Genomic DNA, 22446 nt, shown 5'->3' with positions numbered 1-22446 from the left:
CTCGTCTTTCAGTGCAATTGCAAGCCATGCTTCCTTGCGCAACTTCTCAGCTGTTGTCCCAATTTCTTTGTCAATATCCACGATAAGCAGCGTACTAATGTATGTTGAACTTCTTTCGCACCGTACGTAGCCAACCGTGCTTATCGTAGGTGCGGAGGAAGGACAGCAAACTTAAACACAAAAAGCAGTTCGAAAGAAATGAGTTTTCAGTCTAGATTTAAAGGTACAAAGCTCCCAGTGGCTTACAAATATCGGGAGGAGAGCGTTCCAGACGGCCGCAGAAGCGCATCTGAAAGCGCGCGATGCAGACGACATTTTTCGATCAGTGCATGTAGTACATGCTATCGCATGGATCAGACACATTCACAGGGAAAACGGCGTCGTGATTATTATTAGTCTTCCATGGTTTTCCTAATGGGCTATTCTTACACGGGGAAATCAGCTCGTGTGCAGGTGCTTGATGGATCGTTACATCGCAGAATTGTGACAGCTGGTGACGGCCTTTATCGAGCAGTGGACTGATCACGGCTGATGGATGATGATGATGATGATGAGATGCCCAATGTGGTATCTATAGGACGCAGTCATGTGCAAGGACTAGAAATAATGTTTTATTAAAAGTGAAAAAAATGTTATCCTTGCAATAATGCGTGCAATTCATCACGCTTGCGCCTTGAAGTGCGCGTCTTATCAAAGGCAGCCGTAGCTACGAAAAATCTAAAAGAACCCCACAAAAAAATACCCGAGCGCACATTCCTGGTGATGTTTGCCATGTGCGTGTAACGTGTGCGCGAGACTTTACGACAAATCGCCTCCAAGCTCAACTTGTTTCCTGCCCAGAGGCGAAATTACCTTTCCCCTACGCTCCTCTCTCTCTCTCTACCCGACAGCGATTTTCAGTTGTGGTGGTGATGAGGGTCGTAGCGAGGGAGTTGTTTTGGGGGGGGGGGCGTGGGGGGGGGGCGGTAGAGGCTGGGGGTGACGAGGGGAATAGCGAAGACGGACGGGGTGGATGGTGGTGGATGTGTTGATGGTAATGATGATGATGATGATTTGGTGATCATCATGGCGATGGCGCTGATGGTAACGTTGGTCGTGCTGCTGGCAATGCTGCTTGTGATGGTCGGTGATGCGAGTGATGATGATGGTGCTCGTTGAGATGGTGCCCGTGGCAGTCGTGATGACGGTGGTGGTGGTGGCGATGGAGACGCGGACACCTGAACTCGAGTGCCGAACAAACTCAAAGGCTCCCCCCTCACTCCTCCCCAGACCCCCAATCATCCCCTCCCCCACCTATTTCCCCCGCCCCGTGTCTTGTTACTGATTGCGCCTCGGAGCCCCGGACTTGACGCTGCTGTGGATGCGAGGTGACGGCTCCGGCTGTGATGGAAGTGGGGGGGGGGGTGTGGGGAGCGGCCAGGTGGACGCGTAGTGGTGGTGGCGGTATCGAGACTCGGGCGTGGGCCGCCGCCACCCACCCCTCACTGTGTGTGAGGGTGTGTGTGTGGTGTGTGTGTGGTGGGTGTGTGTGAGGGTGTGTGTGGTGTGTGTGGGTGTGTGTGGTGTGTGTGTGGTGTGTGTGGTGTGTGTGGGTGTGTATGGTGTGTGTGGTGTGTGTGGTGTGTGAGGGTGTGTGTGGGGTGTGTGGGTGTGTGTGGTGTGTGGTGTGTGTGGGTGTGTGTGGTGTGTGTGGTGTGTGGGTGTGTGGGTGTGTGGGGAGCCGAGTTTGATTCCCGCTCAAGGCCAACAGCCAGTGACGATTATCTGAACCGGCCCTGGGCCTCACCTAGGTCGACTCAGCCTCAAATGAGTACCTGGTGCGTTGCGTAAAAACACAGGCCACTCGGGAGATAAAGGCGGCCGGGCGTGGTGCTGGTTACTCACTCCCTCGTGTGCCGTTCCGGCATTCATCGGTGCTCGCTAACAATACTTTCCCCAACAGTTTGTTAAGGCTATATGGGGAATCTTTGTCTGTGTGTGGAAGAGAGCGGTGGCGCAGTGGTTAGCACACCCGGCGCGCCCCGATGTCAAATACCCGCTCACGGCCAGCATTAGTGGCGAGTGATATCCGAATCGATCCTGGGCCTCTCCTAGGTCGACTCAGCCGTAAACGAGTGCTCGTTGCGGGGTGTAAACGTCAGGGCTTGAGAGACGAAGGCAGTCGAGCATGGGGCTGCCACACCGCCTTCAAATAAAAACAATATCCGAAATGTATTATATTGTTAAATGATTATATTGTAATCTTCGTCGTCGTCATTGCCCCCTGCTGTCAAAACTTGGCAGGGTCCTCCAGGAAAAGTGAGTCAGAATGTGTTTGTTTATACTGGAGGAATCCGATGAGCTATAAAGCTCTGTTTGACAAGATGCCCAGCATTTCACAGATGTCCAGTAGTGTCATGACACAATGGGAATAAATTAAAACATGATTTGTTTATTCTAATTGCCTGTGGCTGGTTTCACGACACATTTATATATTTACGCGATCTAATCCAAAAAAAACGATATTGTGGAAAATAAACAAATGCTCCAGAACAGCGTTTGCCCCATCAAGTATATGCAGGCTACACAGGCTACCTTTGTCTTTGTAAGACACAGCAGTCAACCCATGGCACTTGGGTCTGTGCCGTGACCTGTCAGCGAACCATCGACACTTCACGTGGCCTCAAAGTCAAAATGCACAGAGCATGGAAAGAGCGCCGTAGCAACACACACACACGCGCGCATTAAGTGTAAGACAACACACACACACACTTTAAGTGTAACATGCAACAATTAAAATACAAACATTCCCTCGTATTGCAGTACACAAGTGTGCATACATACACACACGTGCCCACACACACAAAGACAAAGATCCCCCGTATATCCTTAACAGATGTTTGGGGCAAGTCCTGCTAGCGAGCACCTATAAAGGCCGGCACAGCACACGAGGGGGTGGATGGCTAACACCCAGTGCCGGAGTAAGCTAGTGCGGGGCCTGTATCATATGTTATAAAGGGGCCCTAAATAAAATAAAAACACATAAATATTATAAACAAATTTTGTACTTGCATAGTAAAGTAATTGTATGTTTTCATTTGCTATACAGCCACGACAATTCGCTAACCTTAAACACCCAGTCGTTCATAAAAGTTGAAGGCGGTATAGTACTATAGTAATAGAGCAAGTGCAGAATCACTGAACCGGAAAGTGCGGGGCCCGTAGCATATGTAGCTACTTTTGCTACTAGGACCATCCGGCACAGCTAACACCACGCCCTGCGTCTACCCAGTGCTGATATTTACACATCGCAACAGGTACTCGTTTACGGATGAGTCGACCTAGGGGCAGGCCATGGACTAGTTCAGTTCGTCGGCATCGAATATTGGCTGTCAGCGCAGCGCGCTAACCACTGCACCACCGCTCCTCCGCACACACGCACATGCACAAGAACACACACGAGGGAGAGAGCGAGCGCGAGAGAAATGCAGCTGGGAAATTGGAAGTAAAATTAGCAGCACGTTGTGGCCCCCGTGTTTGTAATCAGGAGGCGAAATGTTTCCTCTGATTGGGTGCTCGTAGCTCACGGCTGGGAGTGGAGCTCGGGAGAGCTTCGCTCGCCGCCCCCTCTGCCGACCCCCCCCCCCGTCTCGCCTCTCTCCTCCGCCACTTCCACCGCGGTGGAATCAGCTCGCTGCTGCTGCTGCCAGTTCGTGTATTGGATTAGGGACAAGCGTTCCTCGACAATTCATTATATTTTATACGATTATTTCAGTTTAACACGGAGGCTTTCGCGAGAAATATTATCCGTGATGTAGGGTTTTTTTTGGGGGGGGGGGTTAGATCGCGTAGATATAAATGTGTCGTTAAACCCGCCACCACCCGACACAGCCAATTAGTGAGGTTTGTCACGTGAACAGACCATGGCAATTCGTTACTAGTACATCACTAACCGGTGTTCATCTTCTTGGTTCTTTCGGTAAAGTCACGTAGAAGGGAAATAATATAACAATAAAAGCTTTTAAATAAAATAATACATTTATTTTATTATTTTATTATTTCCCTTCTACGTGACTTTACCGAAAGAACCAAGAATATTAATCCCTGCAGTCGCGAAAACTTTACATCGAAATTTAGCTGCAAAGGTCAAACTACAGCCAATCCCACGGCCCATTGCGTTGTCGTCAAGGCTGATTGCTAGATACATTTCGCGAGCAGTTTCTCACATAAATACTGTAGACATATACACTATAGACATATACACTATAGACATATACACTGCAGGGTACCCCCTCTCCCACCCCCCACCCCCCTACCCCTTGAACCCCCACAGCGTACCCCAACCCCCGACTGTCACCAACCACGCAAGTATTAAAAGACGACGGCGTGTATATTTATTGCGCGTGCTTGATTATTCACACGTGTTGGATTTTTGAACAACATACGGAATAGACTTTATTTGGTCTACGCTAAGCCTCATTTATCGGAAAAAAATATGGTCTGCGGACGCCAAACCAAAGTAATCGATCCCACCACACACGATATTCCAACCGGAATTTAACGCATATTAAAGTAGTTTTGGCGAGAGATGATATACAAGTCTCCCTCGCTTCATGCGGTAGATTTATTCCAAAGAAATGGGGCGCCAAAGCGAAACCGCGCGAGAGAGATGCTGGTGCACACACACACACACGATGCGGGTTTGAATCCAAACCGCATATAGCGAGTCTTGGGTAGATATAGGTTCGTCGCGCGTATGAGAAATCGCACAAACCGAACCCGCGTAAAGCGAGGGAAAGCTGTATAGTAGATTTCACGCCACCACGATCATCGTGCGAATGATACCCCGTCACTTCGGGCTTTTTTTGGAAATCATTTATATACATACTACATTGTTTTTCAAGTACAGTACGTATGTGGAAATCGCGTCTGGAAAAAAACTGTCCTTTATAAGGGTTCAAAGCCAGAGATTATGGAGACGGCTCACAAACTTAAATCTTGATTTGAAGCTTTCGTGACTGCAGGGATTCATATTCTTGGTTCTTTCGGTAAAGTCACGTAGAAGGGAAATAATAAAGTAATTTTATTACTTTATAAAGTAATTTTATTATTTCCCTTCTACGTGACTTTACCGAAAGAAGCAAGCGTATAAACTTAAATCTGATTGTATAGATTGCCCATTCAGCAGGCACTGTCAGTTGAAAATTAGGTAACATATGAACATGAAGCATATTTATATTTGCTTGATAACTGAACACGTTTACGGCGTGATTTGACATATGCATAAAGATTCTGAAATATATTGCCCCAAATAAATCAAACATAGCAACACCTATTATTGCATGCACAGGCGTCAACTTAAATTTCGATTTAAAGCTTTCGTGACTGCAGGGATTCATCTTCTTGGTTCTTTCGGTAAAGTCACGTAGAAGGGAAGTAATACAATAATAAAAATAAAACATAATAAAATAATTCTCAGTGAGAATTATTTTATTATGTTTTATTTTTGTCAGTGCGAATTATTTCATTATGTTTTATTTTTATTATTTTATTACTTCCCTTCTACGTGACTTTACCGAAAGAACCAAGAAGAGGCGTCAACTTGTTTTTAAGTTTGACGAGGTTCCCATAGTGTTCGCGTGTTCTCCCTGTAATCGCGTGGAAACGCTGGCAGGACCCTCCTGTGAAAAGAGTGTTAAGACTCAGTGAAGCTTTCAGGGGGGGGGGGGGGAACTCGCGAAAGAATACTCCTACTACTAATAATGAAAACGTGATGAAAATAACGAAGGTTAGGGGAACTTGGAAAAGGAGACAATTGGAGGGAGGGGAGATAAGAAGAGTGGAGATGGGTGCCGCGGGGAAGAGATGTTAACTACCTCGCCGGGTGTACAGGAAGTCGTGGGTTCGATCCCGACCCTGACGCCTGCTGCTGTATATGTGGAGTTTGTGTGTGTGTCTCTCTCTCTCATCATCATCATCGCGGTGATTAGGAGATGTTAACTACCTCGCCGGGTGAACAGAAAGGCGTGGGTTCGATCCTAACCCTGACGCCTGCTGTATAATTGGAGTTTGCGTGTCTCTCTCCCCGTGGTCGCGTGGATTTTTCTCCGTGTCCTCCGGTTTTTTCTTCCACATTTAGAAACACGCGTTAAGAGTATTTGGCTGATATACATTTCCACATGATAAGCCACTTCGTTGAGCTATCATTTGTGGCCAAGTAGCTCAGTGGGCCTTACCTGGTAAAAAAAAAAAATAGTTATGAGTCTGCAAGATTGTGTGTGGGGTATTGGTGCGGAGTATTGTGGTTGAGTGGGGGGCAATTGGGGGAGGGTGGGGGGTAGCGTGGGGGATGGGGGGGGGCGATGGGGGTGGGGTCTGTCTTGCTGTTCGAATCATTTGTTTGGCAAACTTGGAGGGGGAATTGCAGCGCAACACGAAGGGACAGGCGTGCGAGGCTGCGCACGTGTTTGGGGCTAGGATCGGTGTACCCGTGGAGTCGGTGTCTAGCAGCGGGGGGCGGGGGGCGGGGGAGCTTCATCGTGAACGCGTGAGTGCCAGAGTGACGCGCTTCGTACTCATACCGGTAAAGGCGCAGCCCTGCAATTGCTCGCTCGCGCCGCTGCTGGCGGAAGGAACCCTACTCGAGGGAGCCTTCTAGTGACTCCCTCTCGACCTCTAGAGGGAGCTCTAGAGGTCTCCTCTAGACCTCGAGTGAGCCCCTCTAGACTGAGCTCGAGCGAGGTCGTCTATAACTCGAGAGCGAGCTCTAGACTTCTAGAGCTACTTCTAGACCCCGAGCTCCAGAGAGAGAGAGAGAGCTCCAGGGAGAGCTCTCGGGTATTTATGGGCACACGTCTTGGAACACATGGCACTACCCAGACACTACCGCACCACACGCCACCTGCCGATCGACGAACATTGGAGTAACCGTTCATAGCGCTCGGGTGGACAATCGCTATAACTGTCGACCGCTGCATCACAGTTCCATACTATACCGCTATTGACACCACGGCAGCATCCCCGTAATGTGTTCAACAATACGCTCTCAATATCGAGGGGTGGCGAGCAACGGCCCCGGCTCAAACATCACGCGCCACTGACGTCATTAGAGTCGTGGCTGCACCGGGACTCGAGCCGGGATGGCCGATATTCACAGACGTGGTCGTGCCAAACCACTGCGCCCACCGCTCCTCGGGGTACGCGTGCACCGCAAATGCGTTTGCATTAGAAAACTTTCGCCGCGCATAACACTGGTCAAAAAAAAAAAATTCTGCCCTGGACTTTTGCAGCTGTTTTAGACTAATTTCAGGGTGCTGATTCCAAATCTGATCTCAGATTTGCTCTATCGCATCTCATTTTTATGCTATCGGCATACCCCATTTTCATTGATTTTACCCAAAATTAACTCTGTCACTTATGATTGCAAGTTGTTGCGAGTCAGTGACTGCTTTAGTGTTCAAATATGGTGCTGTATTTTTAGATAGTGTGTTTTTAATATCATTTTATGTAGATATCCACATTTATTTAATATTTTTCTTCTGCAGTTTTTATTGAAAATACAATATTTGATATCTCAAAAACCTGATGTGATAGACAAAAACTGATGCCAGATTTGGAATCAGCACCCCAAAATTACATTAAACCCGTTGGAATACCTTATGCCAGAAAAAGTTTGTTGACCGGTGTAATCACAGCGCTGAGCTCCGCAGTTTTACAACCCATGCGGCTGCGAGCCGTTCAGGGAGCCGTCTTTTCCCCTGCGGTCGCCTTGTTGGGAATGGCTCGGTGTGCAGTGGACTCATGGAAGTCGCCCCCAAAGCGCCCGGCTGTTACGTCCTCGGCACGCGCGCATGGGAGTCGTCAATTGAAAATAAACGAGAGCCACCGAAGCCACTTTTGTCTCGCTACATAAAGGACAAAAATATCGACGCAAAATGTCACTAAAATCTTGACACAACCCATCGGCCGCACGGCCCTTTTTTGGGAGCGCGTCTTATCAGCAGCGTCGGTTTAAAAATAAAAAATAAAACGATCTGGACCACGGTAATTGTTTTTTTTTACCATTTTATCTGGCAACAAAACTGACACCTTTTTTACAAGGAGTCATGTTTGCATTGACCACAATACCAACTCTTATAATGTATGCACTGTCCTTGAAATTGATTGGTCCACACCCGAGACAGCTTTTCTTAGAGCCTAGTCTCACATGGTGTTGGACCAAATCTCGCCAAAAGGCGCACAACTCAAAGACAATGCACCATCAGAGTATGAGAGCTCGGGGCAAGCATTTACACCATTGGAACCTCCTTTGCCAGTAGCAAAGGAGGTTCCAATGGTGTGATCTGGACCACGTTTCGACTTTCAGCGTCTCAACCTTTAACCAATGATGGTAAACTGCCCCATGTTTCTAGGAGAGGAACCTTCTCTGCAAAACGCTTCATGGAAAAAATGTTTTCACTTATTCATTGGATTGGCCAAACACCCGAATTGCGGGACCCCTCCAGACCATCGTCTTGAGACTCGGCGAGGCTTTGCTGGATAGACGAAGGACACCGTCACATGAGCGCATGTGCGCGAGGAGGAACTGACTCTTCTGCTCACGCGAATTCGACAAATTTCGCGACGCAAGTCGTGATATCTGTAAGGAGGACACCGCTGGGGAAACACATGGGAGTGTGTAAGCCTATAGGGCAGTTGTGGAAGGTGGACTAAGATCGGCCTCCTCTCTCAGCTCACTCTACTCCCCTCCACGCGCTCTCCTTCCTCTCCCCTCTCATCTCACTCTACTCCCCTCCACGCACTCTCCTATTTCTCCCCTCTCGTCTCACTCTACTCCCCTCCACGCACTCTCCTGCCTCTCCCCTCTCATCTCATTCTACTCCCCTCCACGCACTCTCCTGTCTCTCCCATCTCATCTCACTCTACTCCCCTCCACGCACTCTCCTTCCTCTCCCCTCTCATCTCACTCTACTCCCCTCCACGCACTCTCCTATTTCTCCCATCTCACCTCACTTTACTCCCCTCCACGCACTCTCCTTCCTCTCCCCTCTCATCTCACTCTACTCCCCTCCACGCACTCTCCTACCTCTCCCTCTCGTCTCACTTTACTCCACACACTCTCATTTCCATCTCCTCTCATCTCACGCTCCTCCCCTCCATCCTACCTCTCCCTTCTCTTAACAATCCTACACGCAATCATCCCACGAGTACAAACGCAACTATCAGCAGGACACAATAATAACGCGAGATGATGCATGCGGCTGAGTGCCAAAATCATTCCCGGAACAGGCTTCAGGACTGTTTCCGACTGAAATTAATCGCCGCTCACGCGTTGGAGACACGGAACGGAGTTCTGGTTTTAGATTTAAACTCGCACTGCCCACGCGTTTGCACGGAATACACGGCCAGGGGTAAAGAGAGGGGGGGGGGGGTGGGGGAGCGTGACGTCAGCACGCACGAACGCAGTGAAATATGCTCGGCGACGTAACGAGCGCGCACATGCCAGCCAGCAAAACGTTGTTGTCGTGTTATTTCATATGTGTGTGCCTTTTACAGCATGATGATCCGTGATGAGTTTTTGGACAACGTTTTGGGAACAACTCTGCCCTCCTCCCACGCACGACGAGGGATAATGCAGCAACGGGGAGGCGGTGGGGGCCAAGGCAATTATCTCAATCATACAGAACAAGCCAATTGGCCGCGTATCTGATTTCTAATTATTGTTAAAAAAAAAACCCCGGGGGCCCCGCGCTCAGCAATTTGCCTGGCTCGGGTTTCGGCAGAGCCGGGGAAACGAGACTCGTCGCTCCACCGCGGATATTTGAGCCGAGCCCCTTGTTGTCTCCGTGAAGACGTGCACAGAAGTTTCGTGGCTTGGACGAGACGGGAGGGGTGGGTGGGTGGGTGGGAGGGGGGCTGATTGGCGCAGCGCATCCACTGCGTAACGCAGCGAGCACGCAGACAACAATAAGACGCTGCCTACCTCCTTGCCATCATTATCTGTCTCTGAGACAGACAAACAGATGGATATAAATTACACGCGAACCATCGGCCGCGCACGGGCCCGTCTGGAAGTGTTTGTGCGCGTGTGTTTTTTTGTTGTTTCAATTTCAGCCGCATTTGGTGAAAGCAAGTCTGATGAGACTCTGCATGTCGGACCCGGTGCAGCGTTGTCGGTGCGTGAAAGCGATGCTGGTGACACATGTCCTGGTTGGACTGAAGTCCGTTCTGTGTGCACACGCAATCACGCGCAACATATTTAGCGTCGTCGTGGAGAATATCTACGGAGAGTGTAAGAATTTAAGTGACACAATAAATACGTTGATACTATGCCTCTCCGCGCCGTATTTTTTTCTCTGCGTAAATATATATTACACATACCGTCAGCCACCGTAGCCACTGCATTCGTATCAACTTCGGGTCAATATAAGCAAACGCTGGGATGCACAGGGGGAGTGCTTTGTACAGGTACACACATTGTGTGTGTGTGTGTTTACTCCGTGGTATTTTTAGTAATATAATTCGTTGCATATGGAGGGGTAGCGACTGCGACAGCTGCTGCTGCTGTTGTTGTTGGTGCACAGTGGGAGTTTTTGTCAATACAGAGACTCCTCTACTTACGAACATTCGACTTACGAACTTTCAGAGATACGAACAAACCTTGTCCGTATGTCCGGTTGCCTGTTCGGACCGAGAGTCGTACGTTCAACCGCCGCGCAATAGATGGAGATTGTGGCATCTACAGAACGTGAAGAACCAGTGGCATCTACGTCTACAGAACGTGAAGAGCCAGTGGCATCTACATCTGCAGAACGTGAAGAACCAGTGGCATCTACATCTACGGAACGTGAAGAACCAGCGGCATCTACATCTGCAGAACGTGAAGAACCAGTGGCATCTACATCTACAGAACATGAAGAACCAGCGGCATCTACATCTGCAGAATGTGAAGAACCAGCGGCATCTACATCTACGGAACGTGAAGAACCAGCGGCATCTACATCTGCAGAACGTGAAGAACCAGTGGCATCTACATCTACAGAACATGAAGAACCAGCGGCATCTACATCTGCAGAACGTGAAGAACCAGTGGCATCTACATCTACGGAACGTGAAGAACCAGCGGCATCTACATCTGCAGAACGTGAAGAACCAGTGGCATCTACATCTACAGAACATGAAGAACCAGCGGCATCTACATCTGCAGAACGTGAAGAACCAGCGGCATCTACATCTACAGAACATGAAGAACCAGCGGCATCTACATCTGCAGAACGTGAAGAACCAGCGGCATCTACATCCGCATGAGATTTTCAAAATTTCAAGTCATTTCTCCGTGTTTAGTGTAAATTTGAATCATAGTTCCTATGATTACTGTTGTTACATTGTTTTTATAGCTTTATTTTGGTGATTTCGAAAACAAATGGTTAATCTAAATTGTGTTATGGTTGTTATTGTTTTATTTGCATCACACTGGGATTATTTCACACAGCGTTGTAATACGTTTTTTTTTCTGGAAGATTTGCTGGTTAATCCAGGATGTTTCTGTTGCGCGTCGTCGCTTTAAGATGTTTCTCTGTTCATATTTTGTTTGTTGCGGTTGCACCCGACTCAAGAGCCGCATGGCTCACAGGGCTACACCTAATACATGAAACTTGAAAACTTGAAACGAGGCATGGTGGTGCGAGTCGCTCTCGCCTGTCACTCCACTCTTCGTCCGCAAGGGGCCGCAATACGGCGGTGTTATCGTCAAGGACAACGTCCCCCACCAAAGAGACCAAACAGCGCTCTCTCGTCAAACACCCGCAAAGCGCACGTCGAACTCATCAAACGGAGCGCTCGATCGTGCGCGCTTTTGTTCATGAGCATCATCAGCCGTGGTCTATCCACCGCTGGACGAAACATCTCGAAGTGACCGCGACGCACATCGCTCAGAACGATCCATCTCGCACACAATGCGCGCACGCGCTCGCTTAATCGCTCCATCTCCTCTCGAGCGCCTATCAGTGGTGGAAATTCCCTCTTCCCCCCCCCGCTCTTTATTTTATTTGGCGACAGTTGGTATCGCCTTCACAGGACCAACCACCCGTGGGGGTCTTCTCACAAGGTGAGCGCTACCAAGTGTTACCTGGGAAGGGGGGGGGGGTGTGATGGGTCGTAGCGATCGCCGTGAACGGAATCTGACTCGCAACTTCGCGTTTTGGAAATATATTTCTGTCGTTGTTATGATTTGTTTGATGTTTTGTGCGCGTTGCATATTTTTCGTCCTCGAGTTATGAGCCGAATCAGGCATCTCTCAACTCGTTTGGCAATGCGTGGTCACGCACAGCCCCTTCCGTCAATCCACTGCTGGATGAAGGCCTCCCGCACCCCGCGCCGTGCGGGTCGTGCGGCTTGCGGGGTCATAGTTCAGGGCGGGTTTGGTGAGGACGGGGAGCACACACGTGGGGACATAGAAGCACAGTACAACAATGCACTCTGTGGGTCACCCACCGGCTCTACAGCCTATATCCTAGACCACGTGCCATATACGGGAGTCTTACATTCAAGGACTATCCAGCCACAACCCCTGATTAGCTTCCAAGATCTTCACATGATCGGGTCGATTGTACAATGCGCGTCCGAAACTCCGAAATTGAATGTTTTTTTGGGGGGGAGGGCGAGGGAGAAATTGTAGCTGTGCATAGAACCTGTCGCGGGAGTGAGCACGCACGCCTTTTGAAATGCGCTCATGCGTCCGCGCGACGGTCGGAAGCAAGACGCCCGTGTTGGTCGGCAGGGTTCTAAGCAAGTCCTGCCTCGCGATGAAAGCAGCAGAGCGAGTTGGGGGGTGGTGGCGAGGTGTTGTGGGGGGGGAGTCGGTGGCTATAAAGCTGTCATCGTGTGGAGGAAGGGTTGGTGGCACCACTCAGGGAGCGACGTCTTGCGTCTCCAGGTGTCTCACCCCCCCCCCCCTTGCCTCACCTGCCCCCCGCCCCCACTCCCTCCCCCGCCCTCTGTTGGTAACTCACGGCGCGCACTGGTTTGGTGTTCGAAAGAGACCGCGGTCACGATGCAACGCGGTAGGAGCCAAAGGCGCAGCACTGCAATTGCCTGATCGCGGCACTTGTGGCCGAACGGCTTTCCAATGGTGAGAGCTCAATCATCCATTAGTATGATTAGTGTTACGTGTGTGCGTGCGTGTGTATAAACACACGCACACACACACAAACACGCACACACACAAACACGCACATACAAACACACGCAAAAACGCACATACATACAAACACACAAAACACACACAAACACGCACATACAAGCACACACAAACACACACACAAACACGCACACACACACGCACACACACACAAACACGCACACACACACAAACACGCACACACACACACACACAAACACACACACACACAAACACGCACACACACACGCACACACACACACGCACACACAAAAACGCTTGCATTACTTCGCAGGATCGCGAGAGATGACCGCGGCTCTGACGTGGCCTTCGTCCAGCGGTGGATTGATCAACAAACAAAGACGACGTCGCGTCGCCGCGCGGCGTTCCGCGACGCGACGGCGAATCCGTTCGGAAAGCTTCGGGAGGGCAACGCTCGCGATGTCGATGTCACGGTGACGAGCGGAGCGTGGCGCAAAGCGACCGTCACCGTCCCTTCCTGCCCATACCCACGCACGTACTTCACTCGAACGGCCAATAACGATTGCCTTTAACCTGCGTTTCCTATTTTAAATTCACGTCTTCCTTTTCCCGTCTCTCGGTGTCATTCCAAGCGTGCACCTTTTGCATTTAAATTCCAAACCCTCGAATACTAAGTTACCCTACAGCCAATATAATGGTATTAAACCTGCGTATCTCATTTTTTTTATTCACTGCTTCCTCTTCCCGTCTCTCGGTGTCATTCCAAGCGTGCACCTTTTGCATTTAAATTCCAAACCCTCGAATACTAAGTTACCCTACAGCCAATATAATGGTATTAAACCTGCGTATCTCATGTTTTTAATTCACTGCTTCCTCTTCCCGTCTCTCGGTGTCATTCCAAGCGTGCACCTTTTGCATTTAAATTCCAAACCATCGAATACTAAGTAACCCTACAGCCAATGTAATGGTATTTAACCTGCGTGTCTTGTTTTATAATTCACTGCTTCCTCTTCCCGTTTCTCGGTGTCATTCCAAGCGTGCGCAGTTGCATTCGAATGCTAAGCCATCCTATTGGCTGCACCGTCGACACATTCAGGCTCTAATACGGCCACTGCCAATGTGATGTGCTCCGTTCAATTGTGCTTCTGAATTCCTTTGGCGCTTCAGGACTTGACTTATCACGTGTGTGGAGCGCGATTTCAAAGTGACGCATGATAATAACGATGGTGATGATGATGATACATTGACAACATTCTAATCTCGCCACTTGCGTCGCGAAAGAATTCAAATATTGTGCACTTAAAATGTATATTGACGTTTCCCCAGCTCGCCGTTGCGTTAGAGGCCACGCGTCATTTGTCTCGATGGGTGGATTTATTTCCCCGGTCAAATTTAAGGATACTATACTCTTAGGTTTTTTCGGTAATGTCACGTAGGTAAAAAATATATATAATAAAATAAAATAACAATAAATTTTCATTTATTATTATTATATTTTATTATTTTTTTTGTAATACATTTTATTTTATTATACTTTTATTTTATCATTATTATTTTTTCCTACGTGACTTTACCGAAAAAACCTAAGAGCATGAATCCTTGCAGTCACGAAAGCTTCAAATCTAGAATTTAAGGATACTATTTGCCAAGCTGATGAGACGCTCAATGTCGAAACCGGTCCAGAATTTTCTTGTATAAAACAAAGGATGCTTAGGAGGGAAACAAATAAAACAAGCTCCCAGAAAGCCGCGAGGCTTGTAACACGTATGCCTCTCGCAGCAATAAGGACCGTGTTCGATTCCCGAACCGGGCATCTATCTGCCTGGAGTGTGGATGTCGTTCCCACACCCCTACACTGCTGTTGTGCAAGAGTTTCCTCGGCGTTCTCCGCTTTCCTCCCATAAGGTAATCATTAATCAAAAGTCGTCACTGCTATTAGCCAAAACATCACAATGCTGAACAATATGCCTGCAAATGACTCAATCTGGATTGCACAACGCAACCACCGCTTCTCCACTGCGGCAACACGGCATCGTCCTCCTGAAAATGTGTCTTGAGACTTCAATAGCGATGCTTTCCTTGGGCAAACGATTGTAACAAGATCAACAAGAACTATTATTACAACACTAATAATTTACTGTGTCACAAAAATAATTGTTCGTGGGTACTGAGTGTTATTTCCTAATTGCTTATGCCTCTAAAGTACAGACAATGACCATAACAAGATCAACAATAACTATTATTACAACACTAATAATTGACTGTGTCACAAAAAAATTGTTCTTTCGTAATTGCTTATGCCTCAAAAGTACAAAAAATGGCTAATATGCCCCACAAACTTTGCGTTTGTGACCAGGACAGTGCTATTTTGAAATTTACCTTTTTTAATGAGAAAACGTGGTGTGCATTTGTGTCATTCCTTCACGTAAAGTCCTGGTCACAAAAGCAAAGTTTGTGGGGATTAATAGCCATTTCCTATACTTTTTCGGCATGAGCAATTAAAAAATAACACTTAGTACCCAGGAACAAAAATTGTGTTACATCGTGATATCATGAACCCAATGGAAAGCGGCGCGCTATGAAAACGAGAAAAAAAACATCAACTACATTTTCGGTAAAGTCACGTAGGTATAAAATAAAACAAATCACGACGTTTCGGGCGCAACACAAGCGTCCGTCATCAGGTGGGAAAGAGAATTAATTAATAAATTCACGAAAGCTTCATATCAAGAATTAACTAAACTATTTTTTATTCTACCAGGCAAGGCCCACTGAGCCATGTAGCTCTTCTTCAGAAGCGACCAGGCCACAAACGCTCGCTCAACGAAGTGGCTTATCGCGTGGAAACTTATAGCAGTCAAATACACGAACGCGTGTTTAAAAAAATTGTGGAGGCGAAACCGGAGGACCCGGAGAAAAATCCACGCGCCCACGGGGAGAGAGAGAAGAGAAGAGACACTCAAACCTCAAATACACAGCAGGCGTCAAGCTCGAGATCGAACCCCTGCACAACCTCCTGCATACCGGGCGAGGTAGTTAACATCTCGCCACCGTGGCGTCCTCAAAGCCAGACAGATTGTGCGCCCAAGGAGCAGTCGAGAGAAGGCTGCTGCTGCATTGAGTCTGGGAATAAACACGCGATGCGCGTCTGTTCCACGTTATGCACATCAATCGGGGTTGAGGCATGAAACGCAGAGGAGCGCCGTGCAAGGCCGCAGGTCCCCCGCCTCGCGGAATTCACGCCGCTCAAGCTCACGGTGGGGGGAAAAAAATAGGCTCCGACACAAATTTTGATGCAATTTTCACAGTGAACACCGTTTTTCGTTTTTTGCATTCGTGCAGAAGGGGTTAGCGCCACCTGCGCTCGCAAGCAATGCGGTCGTGTGTGCCGCTGCTGTGTGCCGCTGTTTGTGTGCCGCTGTTTGTGTGATGCGGGTTCGTTGTCTTTTGTGTCGTGACTGGAGTCCGACGGCTGGAACGCTGCCGCTACGAATCGGCTGACTCGAGGTTGAGTCACCCGATTCGTGGCGCCGCGTTTGAGTTCGAGTCACCAACACCAGTGGCGAGTATCTGCACCGGGCGTGGTTCCTTCAGTCGGTCGACTTAGTATCTAGTGCGACGTGTTTAACAAGAAAACAAAAAGCATCGTCACGAGGGAGACAAAGGCGGCCGGGCGTGGTGCTGGCCACCCACCTCCCTCGTGTGCTATTGCGGCCTTCACAGGTGCTTTTCGCTAACAGCACTTGCCCCAACCGTCAGTTCAGGCTATACTGGGGGAGCTTTGTCTTTGTTGACTTTTGTATGCGTGCGTCGTGGGGAGCGGTGGCGCAGTGGTTAGCACAGCACGTTCACACCCGCGCTATTCACCCGGCTAACCAAGTTCGATTCCCGCTCACGGCCAACACCAGTGAGGATTATTTGAACCGGCCCTGGGCCTCCCCTAGGTCGACTCAGCCTCAATTTAGTACCTGGTGTGGTGTGCAAACATCTCCACCACCGGGGAGACAAAGGCGGTGGGGCGTGGTGCTGCCACCCCTCGTGGTGCCGTGCCGGCCTTCATGAGTGCTCGCTCACAGCACTTGCCCCCAAAGTCTGGTGAGGCTACACGGAGGGTGGCTGTCTTCGACTTTGTGTTGTTCCATTCGAAGTGTGCCTGTGTTGCGTCTTACACTTAGCGTCATCGCCAGAAAGTCGTTCTTTTTAAAATAATACATTGCGAACGTGCGGTTAGCTACGGCACGATTCAATTCATTACAGTTACACTGATTACAATTTGCTCATGGGCGCGGGGACTAGTGTGATGTTACTTTTTATTTATTTTAAATTAAAATAATTCGCAATAATCCCGTCCTCTGCAGGGGGAACAAAAACCGAATTTACTAAAATTAGCCGAGTGCTCGAATGGTTTTCCTTCTCAGGCGAATCGCTCTCTGAAAGTGGAAAACACCGTGAAACATTCATGAATTGTAATGATTTTGTTTGCACCCATGGATACCAATTTCCTCTATCGCAACTGAAGTCACCAACATTTCATCTAAAGCAATACCTCGCTGTATGCAGTAGTAGTAGATGTTAGTAGTAGATGTAGTATTAGTAGTAGATGTAGTATTAGTAGTAGATTCGTTCCAAAGTGAAACCGCACGAGCAGACAGCTGCCTGCCGAGTAGCGTCTACAGCACACACACAACGTACACACAGTACACACACAGCACACACAGTACACCCACCGTACACACAACGTACACACAGTACATACACAGTACATACACAGTACACACGCAGTACACACACAACGTACACAGTACACACACAGTACACACACAGCACACACACAACGTACACACAGAACACACAGAGTACACACACAGCACACAGACAACGTACACACAACGTACACACACTACACACCCAACGTACACACACTACACACACAACGTACACACACAGTACACACACAGTACACACACAGCACACACACAGTACACACAGTACACACACAGTACACACCCAGTACACCCAGTACACACACAGTACACCCAGTACACACACAGTACACACACAACGTACACACAGCACACACAAAACGTACACACAGTACACACAGCACACAGTACACACACAGCACACACAGTACACCCACAGTACACACACAACGTACACACAGCACACACACAACGTACACACAGCACACACACAACATACACACAGTACACACACAGTACACACACAGCACACACAGTTCACACAGTACACACACAGCACACACACAACATACACAGTACACACACAACACACACACACAACGTACACACAGTACACACACAGCACACACACAACGTACACACAGTACACACACAGCACACACACACAACGTACACACAGCACAAACACAACATACACAGTACACACACAGCACACACACAACGTACACACAGTACACACACAGCACATACACACAGCACATAGTACACACAGTACACACACATTACACACACAGCACACACACACAACTTACACACAGTACACACACACACAGCACACACACAGTACACACACAGCACACACACAACGTACACACAGTACACACACAGCACACACACACAACGTACACACCGTGAGCTCACCGCACCGTCGGTGGCGCGGTGAGCTCACCACTGTCGTAGGCGGCTCGACGTGGGGGGTGATTTGCGCGCCGCTCGTCTGCCATTGTAATCGGAGTGACTTTGGAAGTTCAGAACGGAAAACGAAAACCTTCAAATCGTAATGGACTGCGACGGGGTTTTTTTTGTACACACAGAAGACGCCTCTGCCTGCCTGCCTGCCCCAAGCCCTCTAAAAGCCGCGTTGGCCCGACGTTTCATTTGCCCCACCCCATCTACCCACCCCACCAAAAAAAAAACCCGCGACTCTCTTTTAAGTCCGTCGCGATGTTTCGGAGTTAGATTCCTTTGCTGCAGGTGCCTGACGCCCTCGTTTAAAGCCAGAGACATTCTATCCCGTGGGCGTTTAAGTCGCGAGGGCAGACGCGGGCACGTGTCGAATTGTATAATCGTCAGCAGCAGCAGCAGCACCATAGTAAAGGTATAAAGGCACAGCCTTGTAAATAAAACAATTTATTTTATTTCATCAGATAAGGCCCACTGAGCTATACAGATCTGTTTCAGAAGCGACCTGGCGATCACAAATGACAGCTCAACAAATTGTCTTTTCACGTGGACATTTATAGCAGCCAAATACTCTAAGCACGAGATGTTGATTCTAGATGTGGAGGAGCCGGAGACAAATCCCCCGACCATGGGGACACAGACACGCACACTCCAAGCATACACCAGCCGTCAGGGTTGAGATCGAACCCACGACCTCCCGTATACCAAGCGAGGTAGTTAACATCTCCTAGCCGCCGTGGTGCCGAATTGCTTTCTAATATCACTGGTGATGGCCGCAGGGCTTCCATTCGAAGTACCTCCAGAGAGCCTTTCCTTGAGGTGCTGTGGCCTTCACTGGCACGCTGGACTCACGATTTGCAAGACGTGGGAGTACGTGCACACACTTTATCCCCCAAAACACGCGATCATTATCATCATCAACCATGATCAAAATGTTTCGTCACTTTAAGATGTTTTCTTGTTCATGTTTTTGTTTTTTGTTTGTTGCGGCTGCTCCCGATTCAAGAGCCGAATGGCTCACAGGGCTCTACCTAATAAATGAAATGAAACTGAAAACTGATCAATCCGCTGCCGGATTAGGAACTCGCAAAGCCGTCGCGACGTTTCACGATCTCGCGATGTAATAATTCACTTTCGCACCCTCCACCTATGGCCGAATAATAATAATAATAATCTCTTGATTGAATAAAAAACTAACTCTCTTGCCCTCGTTCACGAACTGGGGCTTCAGCACGGGTGGCTTACCCAGGATGTCAACCCAGGCTCTCAAAGGTGGCGGCCCAACCTGGCGTTGTGCAGAACTCTGACACCACCAATACGAGCCAGACTTATTATTATAATTCAGGATGAATAGGCGAGCTTCGGGGCTGCTCGCTCACTCTGTTTGCATGACCCGAGAGGCGGGAAATCGGTGTTTAAAAGGGGGGGGGGGGGGTCATGGGGGGGGGGCTAGGGGGAGGGGGTGGGGCAGGGGGGGGTGGAGATCGGTCTTTTAGGAAAAATATTTTCCATGCGATTTAGGTCGGACTGTGCCGCCGAACTCACGGACCGGAGTTTCTCGCGTCCCCGAATAATTTTCCCGGCTCATATTTTCCGCGTCTTATTTGTCTAGAGAAACCGTATAGCCAGGCATGCCATTCAAACGCTCAACTCTTCACAGTTTAAGCCCTAACATACACACGCCGTGCCCGTAATTAAATTAGCTTATTCTCCATCACTCACTCACTCACTCTCCCCCTCTCTCTCCCTCGCCGACTTTGTGTCGACGGTGGTGTTTGCCGAACATATTTTATTATTACGTATGTATATATATACACACACACACACCTATGGTCGAGCGGTGGCGCAGTGGTTAGCGCACTGCGCAGTGAACCCGGCGAAACGAATGAGTTACATTCACAGCCACTGCGAACATCAAACACCACTTTCACCGAACTAGCACTGACCATCGTGATGAAGTATGGTCATATCGACACGTTATGGGCAGGCCTTCGTGCATAGCATTCGATTGACAAATAACTCCGAATATGAATGCACATAATACATCTCGTAAAAAAATTGTTTTATATTCCTCGAACGATGCGATCGCATTTCGCATTTCGCCCGAGTGGCGGCTTGTCAATTTGCGGAGCCATCCGTGGCCTCTGACTGCACCCGCACCCACAGAACCTCGGAGGCGCGCCGCGGGAGATTCCTGCCACATCGCGGAGAAGGAATCTCCCGATACTGGGAGGGACCCTCGGGCAACCCTCCCCCTCCTCCTGGCACCCCGGGACCCCCCCCCTCCTCCACCTCCCGTGTTCTCCCAGCAAGTATCGGGCTCCGTGTGAACTATGGGAGCCACTCACCCGATAACAAACGATTCAAGTCGGTGGGGGGAGATTCGCTCAATTGGATTCGTAATAATGTTAAAGGCATGTAGACTTTCGCGACCAGTATTATTCATAATAAAGGATTTTTTTGGGTTAGATCGCGTTATTTATAAATGTGTCGTAACCCTCCACCACCCGACACGGCCAAACAGTAAAAAATGTGTCACGTTTACAAAAGACGAATATTGTCAACGTGACACATTCTTTACTGTGTGGCCGTGTCGGGTGGTGGAGGGTTACGACACATTTATAAATAACGCGATCTAACCCAAAAACCTTTATTATGAATATCAAAGACGCCCACCACCCCGTATATAATATATTTTTCATTAAAAATGTTTTGCAATTGCTGAAACCGAGCTGTGGTTCTCTAAATGATTCAACTGTCCGCCCAGCATGTGGGTATTCCCACCTATCCCGAGACGTCCGGTCAGCGTGGAAGAGTAGGCCAAATAACCCTCCTCCTCGAGTGGCTCGCTCAACAGCGAAGGCGCTTCCGCCAGCAAGTGGGCATTGCAAGGCTGCGCCTTTATCCTTTACAGACATTTGTATTGACCGTATAATCAGCAAGTAAAGTAATACATTATTTGCGACGTAGTGTGGAGAATCGTTACACGTGTGCGCGCGTGGTGTGTGTGTGTGTTTGTTAGCGTGGGGTGTGTGTGTGTGTGTTAGCGTGGGGTGTGAGTGCTAATTACACAGGCCACACACACCAGTTGAAATCCAAGTGGGCAAGATTATTGACCGCGAAGCAAGACGTCTGGCCGTGAAGCAGGGGGGGGGGGATCACACGCAACATGAAAATACAAGCGTGAAACCAAGAAAACCACGTGTGCGTTGAACTTCTTTCGCACCGTACCGAGCCAACCGTGCTAATCGGAGGTGTGGGAACGTGGTACATAGCGTCAAAGACAAAGATCCCCCCCCCCCCCCGTATAGCCTCCAGAGACTGGTGGGGCAAGTGCCGTTAGCGAGTAGCAACTTCTGAAGACCGGCACGGCGCACGAGGGTGCTGAGTGGTCAGATCCACGCCCGGCCGCCTTTGTCTCCCCAGTACTGATATACTCATTTGAGGCTGAGTCGACCTGGTACTGGTTCAGACATTTGCCATTGATGTTGGTCGTGAGCGAGAATCGAACTGCGGGGGGCATCCGATGGAATGCGTGTGCGCGCGTGTGTGTTGTGTGTCTCTGTGTGTGTGTCTGTGTGATTCCAGGTCGACTCCGCCTCAAATGTGTACCTGGTGCTGCGGTGTGTAAACATCAGTACT

This window comes from Lampetra planeri, chromosome 25 (assembly GCF_965212315.1).
Source record: "Lampetra planeri chromosome 25, kcLamPlan1.2.h2, whole genome shotgun sequence".
NCBI classification, from domain to species: domain Eukaryota; kingdom Metazoa; phylum Chordata; class Hyperoartia; order Petromyzontiformes; family Petromyzontidae; genus Lampetra; species Lampetra planeri.
The sequence above is the reverse complement of the archived record's forward strand: the minus strand, read 5'-3'. Positions refer to the sequence as shown.